The sequence below is a fragment of the Bombina bombina genome, chromosome 7 (assembly GCF_027579735.1).
Source record: "Bombina bombina isolate aBomBom1 chromosome 7, aBomBom1.pri, whole genome shotgun sequence".
Taxonomy (NCBI): Eukaryota; Metazoa; Chordata; class Amphibia; order Anura; family Bombinatoridae; genus Bombina; species Bombina bombina.
In genome coordinates this window covers 228208289-228223380 of record NC_069505.1, presented here as the reverse complement: position 1 = coordinate 228223380, position 15092 = coordinate 228208289, and the positions used below count along the sequence as shown (strand labels likewise).

Genomic DNA, 15092 nt, shown 5'->3' with positions numbered 1-15092 from the left:
GTGTGCCCTTTTCCCCACCTCCTATATTTAGAAAAAAAATTCCAATAGACGCCACTACATGGGACTTATGGCAGACGGTCCCTAAGGTGGAGGGAGCAGTTTCTACTTTAGCAAAGCGTACCACTATCCCGGTTGAGGACAGTTGTGCGTTTTCAGATCCAATGGATACAAAATTGGAGGGTTACCTTAAGAAAATGTTTATTCAACAAGGTTTTATTTTACAGCCCCTTGCATGCATTGCGCCTGTCACTGCTGCGGCGGCATTCTGGTTTGAGGCCCTGGAAGAGGCCATCCGGAAAGCTCCATTGAATGAAATTATTGACAAGCTTAGAATGCTTAAGCTAGGTAACTCATTTGTTTCTGATGCCATTGTTCATTTGACTAAACTAACGGCTAAGAATTCCGGATTCGCCATCCAGGCGCGTAGGGCGCTATGGCTTAAATCCTGGTCAGCTGAAGTGACTTCAAAGTCTAAATTACTCAACATTCCTTTCAAGGGGCAGACCTTATTCGGGCCTGGCTTGAAGGAAATTATTGCTGACATTACTGGAGGCAAGGGTCATACCCTTCCTCAGGACAGGGCCAAATCAAAGGCCAAACAGTCTAATTTTCGTGCCTTTCGAAATTTCAAGGCAGGAGCAGCATCAACTTCCTCCGCTTCAAAACAAGAGGGAACTGTTGCTCATTCCAGACAGGCCTGGAAACCTAACCAGTCCTGGAACAAGGGCAAGCAGGCCAGGAAGCCTGCTGCTGCCCCCAAGACAGCATGAAGGAACGGCCCCCTATCCGGAAACGGATCTAGTGGGGGGCAGACTTTCTCTCTTCGCCCAGGCGTGGGCAAGAGATGTTCAGGATCCCTGGGCGTTGGAGATCATATCTCAGGGATATCTTCTGGACTTCAAAGCTTCTCCTCCACAAGGGAGATTTCATCTTTCAAGGTTATCATCAAACCAGATAAAGAAAGAGGCATTCCTAAGCTGTGTGCAAGACCTCCTAGTAATGGGAGTGATCCATCCAGTTCCGCGGACGGAACAAGGACAGGGATTTTATTCAAATCTGTTTGTGGTTCCCAAGAAAGAGGGAACCTTCAGACCAATCTTGGATCTAAAGATCTTAAACAAATTCCTCAGAGTTCCATCATTCAAAATGGAAACTATTCGGACCATCCTACCCATGATCCAAGAGGGTCAGTACTTAAAGGACTTAAAGGATGCCTACCTTCACATACCGATTCACAAAGATCATCATCGGTTCCTAAGGTTTGCCTTTATAGACTGGCATTACCAATTTGTAGCTCTTCCCTTCGGGTTGGCCACTGCCCCGAGAATTTTTACAAAGGTTCTGGGCTCACTTCTGGCGGTTCTAAGACCGCGAGGCATAGCGGTGACTCCGTATCTAGACGACATCCTGATACAGGCGTCAAGCTTTCAAATTGCCAAGTCTCATACAGAGATAGTTCTGGTATTTCTGAGGTCGCATGGGTGGAATGTGAACGTGGAAAAGAGTTCTCTATCACCACTCACAAGAGTCTCCTTCCTAGGTTATCAAACCTTCTAAATGCTTGCCGTGTCCTTCATTCCATTCCACGCCCGTCAGTGGCTCAGTGCATGGAAGTAATCGGCTTAATGGTAGCGGCAATGGACATAGTGCCATTTGCGCGCCTGCATCTCAGACCGCTGCAATTATGCATGCTAAGTCAGTGGAATGGGGATTACTCAGATTTGTCCCCTCTACTAAATCTGGATCAAGAGACCAGAGATTCTCTTCTCTGGTGGCTTTCTCGGGTCCATCTGTCCAAGGGCATGACCTTTCGCAGGCCAGATTGGACGATTGTAACAACAGATGCCAGCCTTCTAGGTTGGGGCGCAGTCTGGAACTCCCTGAAGGCTCAGGGATCGTGGACTCAGGAGGAGAAACTCCTTCCAATAAATATTCTGGAGTTAAGAGCAATATTCAATGCTCTTCTAGCTTGGCCTCAGTTAGCAACACTGAGGTTCATCAGATTTCAGTCGGACAACATCACGACTGTGGCTTACATCAACCATCAAGGGGGAACCAGGAGTTCCCTAGCGATGTTAGAAGTCTCAAAGATAATTCGCTGGGCAGAGTCTCACTCTTGCCACCTGTCAGCAATCCACATCCCAGACGTAGAGAACTGGGAGGCGGATTTTCTAAGTTGTCAGACTTTTCATCCGGGGAGTGGGAACTCCATCCGGAGGTGTTTGCTCAACTGGTCCATCGTTGGGGCAAACCAGAACTGGATCTCATGGCGTCTCGCCAGAACGCCAAGCTTCCTTGTTACGGATCCAGGTCCAGGGACCCGGGAGCAACGCTGATAGATGCTCTAGCAGCTCCTTGGTTCTTCAACCTGGCCTATGTGTTTCCACCGTTTCCTCTGCTCCCTCGACTGCCAAAATCAAACAGGAGAGAGCATCGGTGATTCTGATAGCGACTGCGTGGCCACGCAGGACCTGGTATGCAGACCTAGTGGACATGTCATCTCTTCCACCATGGACTCTGCCTCTGAGGCAGGACCTTCTAATACAAGGTCCTTTCAATCATCCAAATCTACTTTCTCTGAGACTGACTGCATGGAGATTGAACGCTTGATTCTATCAAGGCGTGGCTTCTCCGAGTCAGTCATTGATACCTTAATACAGGCTCGGAAGCCTGTCACCAGGAAAATCTACCATAAGATATGGCGTAAATATCTTTATTGGTGTGAATCCAAGAGTTACTCATGGAGTAAGGTTAGGATTCCTAGGATATTGTCCTTTCTCCAAGAGGGTTTGGACAAAGGCTTATCAGCTAGTTCTTTAAAAGGACAGATCTCTGCTCTGTCTATTCTTTTGCACAAGCGTCTGGCAGAAGTTCCAGACGTCCAGGCATTTTGTCAGGCTTTGGTTAGGATTAAGCCTGTGTTTAAAACTGTTGCTCCCCTGTGGAGCTTAAACTTGGTTCTTAAAGTTCTTCAGGGAGTTCCATTTGAACCTCTTCATTCCATTGATATTAAACTTTTATCTTGGAAAGTTCTGTTTTTGATGCAGTTATCTGCCTTACAATGTGATTCTCCTTATCTGATTTTTCATTCAGACAAGGTAGTTCTGCGTACCAAACCTGGGTTTTTACCTAAGGTGGTTTCTAACAGGAATATCAATCAAGAGATTGTTGTTCCATCATTGTGTCCTAATCCTTCTTCAAAGAAGGAACGTCTTTTGCATAATCTGGACGTAGTCCGTGCCTTGAAGTTTTACTTACAGGCTACTAAAGATTTTCGTCAAACATCTGCCCTGTTTGTCTTTTACTCTGGACAGAGAAGAGGTCAAAAATCTTCGGCAACCTCTCTCTCCTTTTGGCTTCAGAGCATAATACGCTTAGCCTATGAAACTGCTGGGCAGCAGCCCCCTGAAAGGATTACAGCTCATTCTACTAGAGCTGTGGCTTCCACCTGGGCCTTTAAAAATGAGGCCTCTTGAACAGATTTGCAAGGCTGCGACTTCGCTTCACACCTTTTCAAAATTTTACAGATTTGACACTTTTGCTTCTTCGGAGGCTGTTTTTGGGAGAAAGGTTCTTCAGGCAGTGGTTCCTTCCGTTTAAGTTCCTGCCTTGTCCCTCCCATCATCCGTGTACTTTAGCTTTGGTATTGGTATCCCACAAGTAATGGATGATCCGTGAACTGGATACACTTAACAAGAGAAAACATAATTTATGCTTACCTGATAAATTTATTTCTCTTGTAGTGTATCCAGTCCACGGCCCGCCCTGTCCTTTTAAGGCAGGTCTAAATTTTAATTAAACTACAGTCACCACTGCACCCTATGGTTTCTCCTTTCTCGTCTTGTTTCGGTCGAATGACTGGATATGGCAGTGAGGGGAGGAGCTATATAGCAGCTCTGCTGTGGGTGGTCCTCTTGCAACTTCCTGTTGGGAAGGAGAATATTCCACAAGTAATGGATGATCCGTGGACTGGATACACTACAAGAGAAATAAATTTATCAGGTAAGCATAAATTATGTTTTTTTGTCTTCTGTGGCTAGGAGGCTGGCACTGAAGGGGTTAAGGAATCCCTGTACTTAGTCCATTAGAAGGATGTTATATGGCAGTGGGCAGGCACTACAAGTGTATGTGACATGGAGACTTAAGGTTTAACCTCCTTCACAGCATGGAGGGGGTTAACCTTTTATGTGGACTCAGTTTAAATTTTAGTTGCTTAAATCTAGAACACTGTTTGTGGGTATTAGGGGTTAATCATACTCTAATTCATTTATTTGCCTTTTCTGTCTGTAGGCAGCCACTCTTGGTCCTACACGGAGTCTGTTAGGAAGTCACGCTCTCTCTTTTACAGACGGCATTCCTATTGGGCTGTTTTCAGGTGTTCAATTATCTTCTGCTTGTTAAGCGGAGCGGATCAATTTTTATTAATTTTATTTCTAAGCTCTGATGGGAATGCTTGGAGGCGGCTTTGACTGTCTACGGGGACAATGTTTAGAACTCATTTACAGCCAATACTGGCGGCGGAATGAAGCTTGATATACGTGCTTCTTTTCCTTGCTCCATTTATGTTCCCGCCTCCTTTCTTCCTCAAAGCGGAGCGGCGCCATTTTGGGTGTTCGCTTCAGTTAGAATGTAGCCCCGCCTCGTTCTCCGGCATGAGAACGGAGCGGCGTATTAGTTTGAATAGTTTTTTTTTGGGGGGGGGGTTTATCTGATTAAGCAGCTATGTTCTCTCTATGTTAAGAGGCCATTGCTTTAAGTTTAGTACAGAGTTTTCACACGTTTTTCTATTAGCGTTTATGTATATGTATACCGTATTTGAACAGCTTAATATTTAATTTTTCATATTTAATGTTATATATCACTTTAGTTTAGTGATACATTCAATTGGTCTTAGAACTGGGATATGATTATGACTCTTGAGGACAAATTGTTGTGGCAAATATTTATGTCCCTTATATTTATAAAAATACTTTTAAAATTAAGATATTTTTTTTTGAGCCTCTTGTCCCTCAGGACAGATTTCTAGAAAGTTTCTTTTGTCTATGTAATTTGGTGCTGCGTATATTAAGTTACAGCTTTCTCCTTAAACGTCCCAATCCTTAATGGTGTCACATGCAGTTCCCTGCGGTTCCTCTCAATCTCCTGGAGGAGTGTATTTGTCTGCAGATTTTCAGCTCAGATATTCTCTGCGGTATCTGTAGCTTTATCTGGTTTTTCCTATCCTATTGGGATAACGCAAGAGGACATCTCAATATTCAGATAGTAAGTAAGGTTTTCTGCTCCACATTTTTGCTTCACAGGTGGCGCTCTCTCCTAAGCTGGTAAGGAGAATTCGCTGGTAGTTTGAGGGTGAAATCTCAGATTTGGACAGTATAATTACTTCATCTGATGTTGAAGGGGTCGCCTTCAGATGTATGCTTTAACAACTTGTGTATTTTTAAAGGAGGTTTTGGCTACTTGAACGACACCAATACTCCTGTTGACCATGGAAGTTTTTTGACCCATGAAGTTCCTTCCTACGAGGAAGTGTTTCTAGACGTGCCATGGATTTTTTTCACAGGAATAGGAGGTTAGGGATCCATTTTTCTTTCATGTAATTAGCAAGAGTCCATGAGCTAGTGACGTATGGGATATACATTCCTACCAGGAGGGGCAAAGTTTCCCAAACCTCAAAATGCCTATAAATACACCCCTCACCACTCCCACAATTCAGTTTTACAAACTTTGCCTCCGATGGAGGTGGTGAAGTAAGTTTGTGCTAGATTCTACGTTGATATGCGCTCTGCAGCAAGTTGGAGCCCGGTTTTCCTCTCAGCGTGCAGTGAATGTCAGAGGGATGTGAGGAGAGTATTGCCTATTTGAATGCAGTGATCTCCTTCTATGGGGTCTATTTCATAGGTTCTCTGTTATCGGTCGTAGAGATTCATCTCTTACCTCCCTTTTCAGATCGACGATATACTCTTATATATACCATTACCTCTGCTGATTCTCGTTTCAGTACTGGTTTGGCTTTCTACAAACATGTAGATGAGTGTCCTGGGGTAAGTAAATCTTATTTTCTGTGACACTCTAAGCTATGGTTGGGCACTTTGTTTATAAAGTTCTAAATATATGTATTCAAACATTTATTTGCCTTGACTCAGAATGTTCAACTTTCCTTATTTTTCAGACAGTCAGTTTCATATTTGGGATAATGCATTTGATTTAATCATTTTTTCTTACCTTCAAAAATTTGACTATTTTCCCTGTGGGCTGTTAGGCTCGTGGGGGCTGAAAATGCTTCATTTTATTGCGTCATTCTTGGCGCGGACTTTTTTAAAATGTCGGCGTTCCGGATGTGGCGTCATTTTTGGCGCCAAAAAGCATTTAGGCGCCTAATAATGTGGGCGTCTTATTTGGCGCTAAAAAATATGGGCGTCGCTTTTGTCTCCACATTATTTAAGTCTCATTTTTCATTGCTTCTGGTTGCTAGAAGCTTGCTCTTTGGCATTTTTTCCCATTCCTGAAACTGTCATTTAAGGAATTTGATCAATTTTGCTTTATATGTTGTTGTTTTTTCTCTTACATATTGCAAGATGTCTCACGTTGCATCTGAGTCAGAAGATACTACAGGAAAATCGCTGTCTAGTGCTGGATCTACCAAAGCTAAGTGTATCTGCTGTAAACTTTTGGTAGCTATTTCTCCAGCTGTTGTTTGTATTGATTGTCATGACAAACTTGTTAATGCAGATAATATTTCCTTTAGTAAAGTACCATTGCCTGTTGCAGTTCCTTCAACATCTAAGGTGCAGAATGTTCCTGATAATATAAGAGATTTTGTTTCTGAATCCATAAAGAAGGCTATGTCTGTTATTTCTCCTTCTAGTAAACGTAAAAAATCTTTTAAAACTTCTCTCCCTACAGATGAATTTTTAAATGAACATCATCATTCTGATTCTGATGACTCTTCTGGTTCAGAGGATTCTGTCTCAGAGGTTGATGCTGATAAATCTTCATATTTATTTAAAATGGAATTTATTCGTTCTTTACTTAAAGAAGTTCTAATTGCTTTAGAAATAGAGGATTCTGGTCCTCTTGATACTAATTCTAAACGTTTGGATAAGGTATTTAAATCTCCTGTGGTTATTCCAGAAGTTTTTCCTGTTCCTAATGCTATTTCTGCAGTAATTTCCAAAGAATGGGATAAATTGGGTAATTCATTTACTCCTTCTAAACGTTTTAAGCAATTATATCCTGTGCCGTCTGACAGATTAGAATTTTGGGACAAAATCCCTAAAGTTGATGGGGCTATTTCTACCCTTGCTAAACGTACTACTATTCCTACGTCAGATGGTACTTCGTTTAAGGATCCTTTAGATAGGAAAATTGAATCCTTTCTAAGAAAAGCTTATCTGTGTTCAGGTAATCTTCTTAGACCTGCTATATCTTTGGCTGATGTTGCTGCAGCTTCAACTTTTTGGTTGGAAACCTTAGCGCAACAAGTAACACATCATGATTCTCACGATATTATTATTCTTCTTCAGCATGCTAATAATTTTATCTGTGATGCCATCTTTGATATTATCAGAGTTGATGTCAGGTTTATGTCTCTAGCTATTTTAGCTAGAAGAGCTTTATGGCTTAAGACTTGGAATGCTGATATGGCTTCTAAATCAACTCTACTTTCTATTTCTTTCCAGGGTAACAAATTATTTGGTTCTCAGTTGGATTCTATTATTTCAACTGTTACTGGTGGGAAAGGAACTTTTTTACCACAGGATAAAAAATCTAAGGGTAAAAACAGGGCTTATAATCGTTTTCGTTCCTTTCGTTTCAACAAAGAACAAAAACCTGATCCTTCATCCTCAGGAGCAGTTTCAGTTTGGAAACATCTCCAATCGGGAATAAATCCAAGCCAGCCAGAAAGGCAAAGCCTGCTTCTAAGTCCACATGAAGGTGCGGCCCTCATTCCAGCTCAGCTGGTAGGGGGCAGGTTACGTTTTTTCAAAGAAATTTGGATCAATTCTGTTCACAATCTTTGGATTCAGAACATTGTTTCAGAAGGGTACAGAATTGGTTTCAAGATGAGACCTCCTGCAAAGAGATTTTTTCTTTCCCGTGTCCCAGTAAATCCAGTAAAAGCTCAAGCATTTCTGAATTGTGTTTCAGATCTAGAGTTGACTGGAGTAATTATGCCAGTTCCAGTTCAGGAACAGGGGATGGGGTTTTATTCAAATCTCTTCATTGTACCAAAGAAGGAGAATTCCTTCAGACCAGTTCTGGATCTAAAAATATTGAATCGTTATGTAAGGATACCAACGTTCAAGATGGTAACTGTAAGGACTATCTTGCCTTTTGTTCAGCAAGGGAATTATATGTCCACAATAGATTTACAGGATGCATATCTGCATATTCCGATTCATCCGGATCATTATCGGTTCCTGAGATTCTCTTTTCTGGACAAGCATTACCAGTTTGTGGCTCTGCCGTTTGGCCTTGCTACAGCTCCAAGAATTTTTACAAAGGTTCTCGGTGCCCTTCTGTCTGTAATCAGAGAACAGGGTATTGTGGTATTTCCTTATTTGGACGATATCTTAGTACTTGCTCAGTCTTTACATTTAGCAGAATTTCATACGAATCGACTTGTGTTGTTTCTTCAAGATCATGGTTGGCGGATCAATTTACCAAAAAGTTCATTGATTCCTCAGACAAGGGTAACCTTTCTGGGTTTCCAAATAGATTCAGTGTCCATGACTCTGTCTTTAACAGACAAGAGGCGTCTAAAACTGATGGCAGCTTGTCGAAACCTTCAGTCACAATCATTCCCTTCGGTAGCCTTATGCATGGAAATTCTAGGTCTTATGACTGCTGCATCGGATGCGATCCCCTTTGCTCGTTTTCACATGCGACCTCTTCAGCTTTGTATGCTGAATCAATGGTGCAAGGATTACACAAAGATATCTCAATTAATATCTTTAAAACCGATTGTTCGACACTCTCTAACGTGGTGGACAGATCACCATCGTTTAATTCAGGGGGCTTCTTTTGTGCTTCCGACCTGGACTGTAATTTCAACAGATGCAAGTCTCACAGGTTGGGGAGCTGTGTGGGGATCTCTGACGGCACAAGGAGTTTGGGAATCTCAGGAGGTGAGATTACCGATCAATATTTTGGAACTCCGTGCAATTTTCAGAGCTCTTCAGTTTTGGCTTCTTCTGAAGAGAGAATCGTTCATTTGTTTTCAGACAGACAATGTCACAACTGTGGCATACATCAATCATCAAGGAGGAACTCACAGTCCTCTGGCTATGAAAGAAGTATCTCGAATTTTGGTTTGGGCGGAATCCAGCTCCTGTCTAATCTCTGCGGTTCATATCCCAGGTGTAGACAATTGGGAAGCGGATTATCTCAGTCGCCAAACGTTGCATCCGGGCGAATGGTCTCTTCACCCAGAGGTATTTCTTCAGATCGTTCAAATGTGGGAACTTCCAGAAATAGATTTGATGGCGTCCCATCTAAACAAGAAACTTCCCAGGTATCTGTCCAGATCCCGGGATCCTCAGGCGGAGGCAGTGGATGCATTATCACTTCCTTGGAAGTATCATCCTGCCTATATCTTTCCGCCTCTAGTTCTTCTTCCAAGAGTAATCTCCAAGATTCTGAAGGAATGCTCGTTTGTTCTGCTGGTAGCTCCGGCATGGCCTCACAGGTTTTGGTATGCGGATCTTGTCCGGATGGCCTCTTGCCAACCGTGGACTCTTCCGTTAAGACCAGACCTTCTGTCGCAAGGTCCTTTTTTCCATCAGGATCTGAAATCCTTAAATTTAAAGGTATGGAGATTGAACGCTTGATTCTTCGTCAAAGAGGTTTCTCTGACGCTGTGATTAATACTATGTTACAGGCTCGTAAATCTGTATCTAGAGAGATATATTATAGAGTCTGGAAGACTTATATTTCTTGGTGTATTTCTCATCATTTTTCTTGGCATTCTTTTAGAATTCCGAGAATTTTACAGTTTCTTCAGGATGGTTTAGATAAAGGTTTGTCCGCAAGTTCCTTGAAAGGACAAATCTCTGCTCTTTCTGTTCTTTTTCACAGAAAGATTGCTATTCTTCCTGATATTCATTGTTTTGTACAAGCTTTGGTTCGTATAAAACCTGTCATTAAGTCAATTTCTCCTCCTTGGAGTTTGAATTTGGTTCTGGGGGCTCTTCAAGCTCCTCCGTTTGAACCTATGCATTCATTGGACATTAAATTACTTTCTTGGAAAGTTTTGTTCCTTTTGGCCATCTCTTCTGCCAGAAGAGTTTCTGAATTATCTGCTCTTTCTTGTGAGTCTCCTTTTCTGATTTTTCATCAGGATAAGGCGGTGTTGCGAACTTCTTTTGAATTTTTACCTTAAGTTGTGAATTCCAACAACATTAGTAGAGAAATTGTGGTTCCTTCATTATGTCCTAATCCTAAGAATTCTAAGGAGAAATCGTTGCATTCTTTGGATGTTGTTAGAGCTTTGAAATATTATGTTGAAGCTACTAAATCTTTCAGAAAGACTTCTAGTCTATTTGTTATCTTTTCCGGTTCTAGAAAAGGCCAGAAAGCTTCTGCCATTTCTTTGGCATCTTGGTTGAAATCTTTAATTCATCTTGCCTATGTTGAGTCGGGTAAAACTCCGCCTCAGAGAATTACAGCTCATTCTACTAGGTCAGTTTCTACTTCCTGGGCGTTTAGGAATGAAGCTTCGGTTGATCAGATTTGCAAAGCAGCAACTTGGTCCTCTTTGCATACTTTTACTAAATTCTACCATTTTGATGTATTTTCTTCTTCTGAAGCAGTTTTTGGTAGAAAAGTACTTCAGGCAGCGGTTTCAGTTTGAATCTTCTGCTTCTGTTTTTCGTTAAACTTTATTTTGGGTGTGGATTATTTTCAGCAGGAATTGGCTGTCTTTATTTTATCCCTCCCTCTCTAGTGACTCTTGTGTGGAAAGATCCACATCTTGGGTAATCATTATCCCATATGTCACTAGCTCATGGACTCTTGCTAATTACATGAAAGAAAACATAATTTATGTAAGAACTTACCTGATAAATTCATTTCTTTCATATTAGCAAGAGTCCATGAGGCCCGCCCTTTTTTTGTGGTGGTTATGATTTTGTATAAAGCACAATTATTCCAATTCCTTATTTTATATGCTTTCGCACTTTTTTATCACCCCACTTCTTGGCTATTCGTTAAACTGAATTGTGGGTGTGGTGAGGGGTGTATTTATAGGCATTTTGAGGTTTGGGAAACTTTGCCCCTCCTGGTAGGAATGTATATCCCATACGTCACTAGCTCATGGACTCTTGCTAATATGAAAGAAATGAATTTATCAGGTAAGTTCTTACATAAATTATGTTTTTTCCCTGTCTCCCATCCTTGAAGGATTTTTGCACAGTGCCTCAAGTAAAAGGGAGATTTTCTACTATGGCTCAAATAATTTTGATCCCTATAGAGGATAGCTGCTCCTTTACGGATCCATAATCCAAAAGCTAGAGGTTGGTTAGATCATCTAGGTTTTTATAGAAACCGACAGTTTGTTTTGCCACTGTGTCAAGAGTGGCATCTTTTTGGTGTGATGCCTTGTCTAATTTCTCTTGCTGCCTAGTCTGCGGGGAGTTGTGGCTGAATTCTTGGTCAGCTGAGAAGCCTACCTGTGGCTTAGTAATACAGCCTAGGCTCTGCGAATATGCAGGTGCAGGTTCAATATTCTGTTTGTACAAGACTTGTGTCAACTGGTGCCATATTTAAGGTTACCTCCAAGTCCTAGCTTCTGGCGCTTCATTACAAGGGTGAGACCTTGTTTGGACCTGGTCTGTCAGATTTAACTTCTGTCTTATGGGTGGAAAATGGTCTTTTTCTATCATCCGTCAAGAGGAATAGACTAAAGGAAAGTCTTCACTTTTCTCTCTACTGCTGGGTCAGTCCAGTCTGCTGGTATACCAATTCAGTCTTGGTCTAGGGGAAAGTAATCTAGCTTTCTTCCCAGGGGCTGATTCTCCTTTCTGGATCATCTACAGTCCAGGTATGATGAGAGGCATTCTTGAACTGAGTTCAGGACCTTCCTCCCTGGGAGTATTAATTCCAGTTCTGGTAAAGGAATGGGTTTGAGGTATTTATTTTCAAGTTTCTTAGAATACCTCCCTACAAATAGAATTACATTATCTAGATTGTCTGTTCAAGACGAACATCATATACGTCTTGAACAGACCCTATGGGATCTTCTCAAGTCTGAGATTTGCTATCCTCGAAAGACTTTCTCTTGTTAAGTGTAGTCAGTCCACGGGTCATCCATTACTTATGGGATTATATCTCTTCCCCAACAGGAAGTTGCAAGAGGATCACCCAAGCAGAGCTGCTATATAGTTCCTCCCCTCACATGTCATATCCAGTCATTCTCTTGCAACCTAACTAAAGATAGGTCGTTGTGAGAGGTCTGTGGTGTTTTTAAACTGTCTATTCTACACAAGCGTCTGGCAGAAATTCCACACGTTCAGGCTTTTTGTCAGGCTTTGGCTAGGATTAAGCCTGTGTTTAAGACTGTTGCTCCGCCGTGGAGCTTAAACTTAGTTCTTAACGTTCTGCAAGGCGTTCCATTTGAACCCCTTCATTCCATTGATATCAAGCTATTATCTTGGAAAGTTCTGTTTTTGATGGCTATTTCCTCGGCTCGAAGAGTCTCTGAGTTATCTGCCTTACATTGTGATTCTCCTTATTTTTCATTCAGACAAGGTAGTTCTGCGTACTAAACCTGGGTTCTTACCTAAGGTAGTTTCTAACAGGAATATCAATCAAGAGATTGTTGTTCCATCATTGTGTCCTAACCCTTCTTCAAAGAAGGAACGACTTTTGCATAATCTGGACGTAGTCCGTGCCCTGAAGTTCTATTTGCAGGCAACTAAAGATTTTCGTCAAACTTCTTCCCTGTTTGTCGTTTACTCTGGACAGAGGAGAGGTCAAAAGGCTTCGGCTACCTCTCTCTCCTTTTGGCTTCGTAGCATAATACGTTTAGCCTATGAGACTGCTGGACAGCAGCCTCCTGAAAGAATTACAGCTCATTCTACTAGAGCTGTGGCTTCCACCTGGGCCTTTAAAAATGAGGCTTCTGTTGAACAGATTTGCAAGGCTGCGACTTGGTCTTCACTTCACACTTTTTTCAAAATTTTACAAATTTGACACTTTTGCTTCTTCGGAGGCTATTTTTGGGAGAAAGGTACTTCAGGCAGTCGTTCCCTCCGTTTAAAGTTCCTGCCTTGTCCCTCCCTTCATCCGTGTACTTTAGCTTTGGTATTGGTATCCCATAAGTAATGGATGACCCGTGGACTGACTACACTTAACAAGAGAAAACATAATTTATGCTTACCTGATAAATTTATTTCTCTTGTAGTGTAGTCAGTCCACGGCCCGCCCTGTCTTTTAAGGCAGATCTAAATTTTAATTAAACTCCAGTCACCACTGCACCCTATGGTTTCTCCTTTCTCGTCTTGTTTCGGTCGAATGACTGGATATGACATGTGAGGGGAGGAGCTATAAAGCAGCTCTGCTTGGGTGATCCTCTTGCAACTTCCTGTTGGGGAAGAGATATAATCCCATAAGTAATGGATGACCCGTGGACTGACTACACTACAAGAGAAATAAATTTATCAGGTAAGCATAAATTATGTTTTTTCAGGTCTCAGGGAGATGCAGGGGTGTTTTCCTGGACTATATTTGGTCCAGGTGCCATCCTTTCTTCAAACAAACTTTTTCAAGAGGATCTTGTCTCTTCTTCATAGCTCTCTTGTTTCAGCTACAGGGGTGATTTTCTCAGGGACCTTTATTAGATTCTTATATTTTATGAATATTTCTAGCAGAGGTCAGATAATTTGAGATTTCTCCCTCTTACCTCTCTGCAGTCTACTGTTTGGCCGACAGCAAGACCTAGTGGTCCGGTAGATAGCTTAACCATCTTGCAACCAGAGGGTGCAGCTGATTTTCTTTTCACTTTTCAGTAAATCTATTATGGAGGGAATTGGTCTGATGGTTCCATGGGCATCATTCCCTTTGCTAGAGTCCATTTGAGAGCTCTGCAGTTTTGCATTTTCAGTCTATGGAGCAGTTCCATTTTGTGGTTTATATGAACCACCAGAGAGGAACCCGGAGTTCTTTAAGCCATGTAGGAGGTGGCTCGGATTGTGCAGTGGGTGGAAGATCACAATTATTGTCTATCTGCCATCCACACTCAAGGAGTGGACATCTGGAAAGCGAATTCTTGGAGCAGACAGATATTTCACCCGAGGGAGTGGGTTCTCCATTCGGAGGTGTTTTCTCCAGGTAAACCCTCAAATGGGCGGTGCCGGAGTTGGACCTGAGGACGCCTCAGCACAAAACCAAGCTTCCAAGGTATGGTTCAAGGTCAGGAGATGATCCGCAGGCTGCCCTGATCTGGCGATTCCTTGGGACTTCAGTTTAGTATTTCTGTTTTCTCAGTTTGCCCTCCTTCCACAAGTCTTTGCTCGTATCAAACAGGAGAGAGTTTCAATAACTCTAATAGCTCCAGCATGGCCTCACAGGATCCAATAGGCAGACCTAGTGAAGATGTAATTTCTTCCACTCTGGAGGTTGATTCTGAGTAGAAGGACCTTCTAACTGGGTTTTCTCCTTCATCCAAATCTCATTTTTCTGAAGCTGACTGTGGATTGAATGCTTATTTCTGTCTAAGCGTGGCTCTTCTGAGGCGGTCATTGAGACCATGTTTCAAGTTCACAAGCTTGTCACTGGAAAGATTTACCATACGGTATGGCGTAAATACCATTAGTGGTGTGGATCCAAGGACTACTCTTGGAGTAGGGTTAGGATTTCTAGGATCTGGTCTTTTCTCTAGGAAGGTCTAGAGAAGGGATTGTTAGTCAGTACTCTGAAAGGTCAGATTTCTGCATTGTCTGTTTTGTTACACAAACATCTGGCGGATATTTGATGTTTTTTTCAGACCCTGGTCAGATTCAGGCCTGTGTTTACGTACGTTGCTCCTCTGTGGAGTCTTAACCTTCTCCTTATAGTTTTGCAGCAGGCTCTGTTTTTAGGTATAGTTGGCGCTG

At 42.1% G+C, this 15092-nt stretch overlaps 1 protein-coding gene across 2 annotated transcripts in view; it reads left to right on the top strand.

Annotated features, from left to right (window-relative positions):
• The window catches only part of PIK3C2A (phosphatidylinositol-4-phosphate 3-kinase catalytic subunit type 2 alpha), a 530626-nt gene that overhangs the window by 469979 nt on the left and 45555 nt on the right, over positions 1-15092 (top strand). The window lies entirely within an intron of this gene.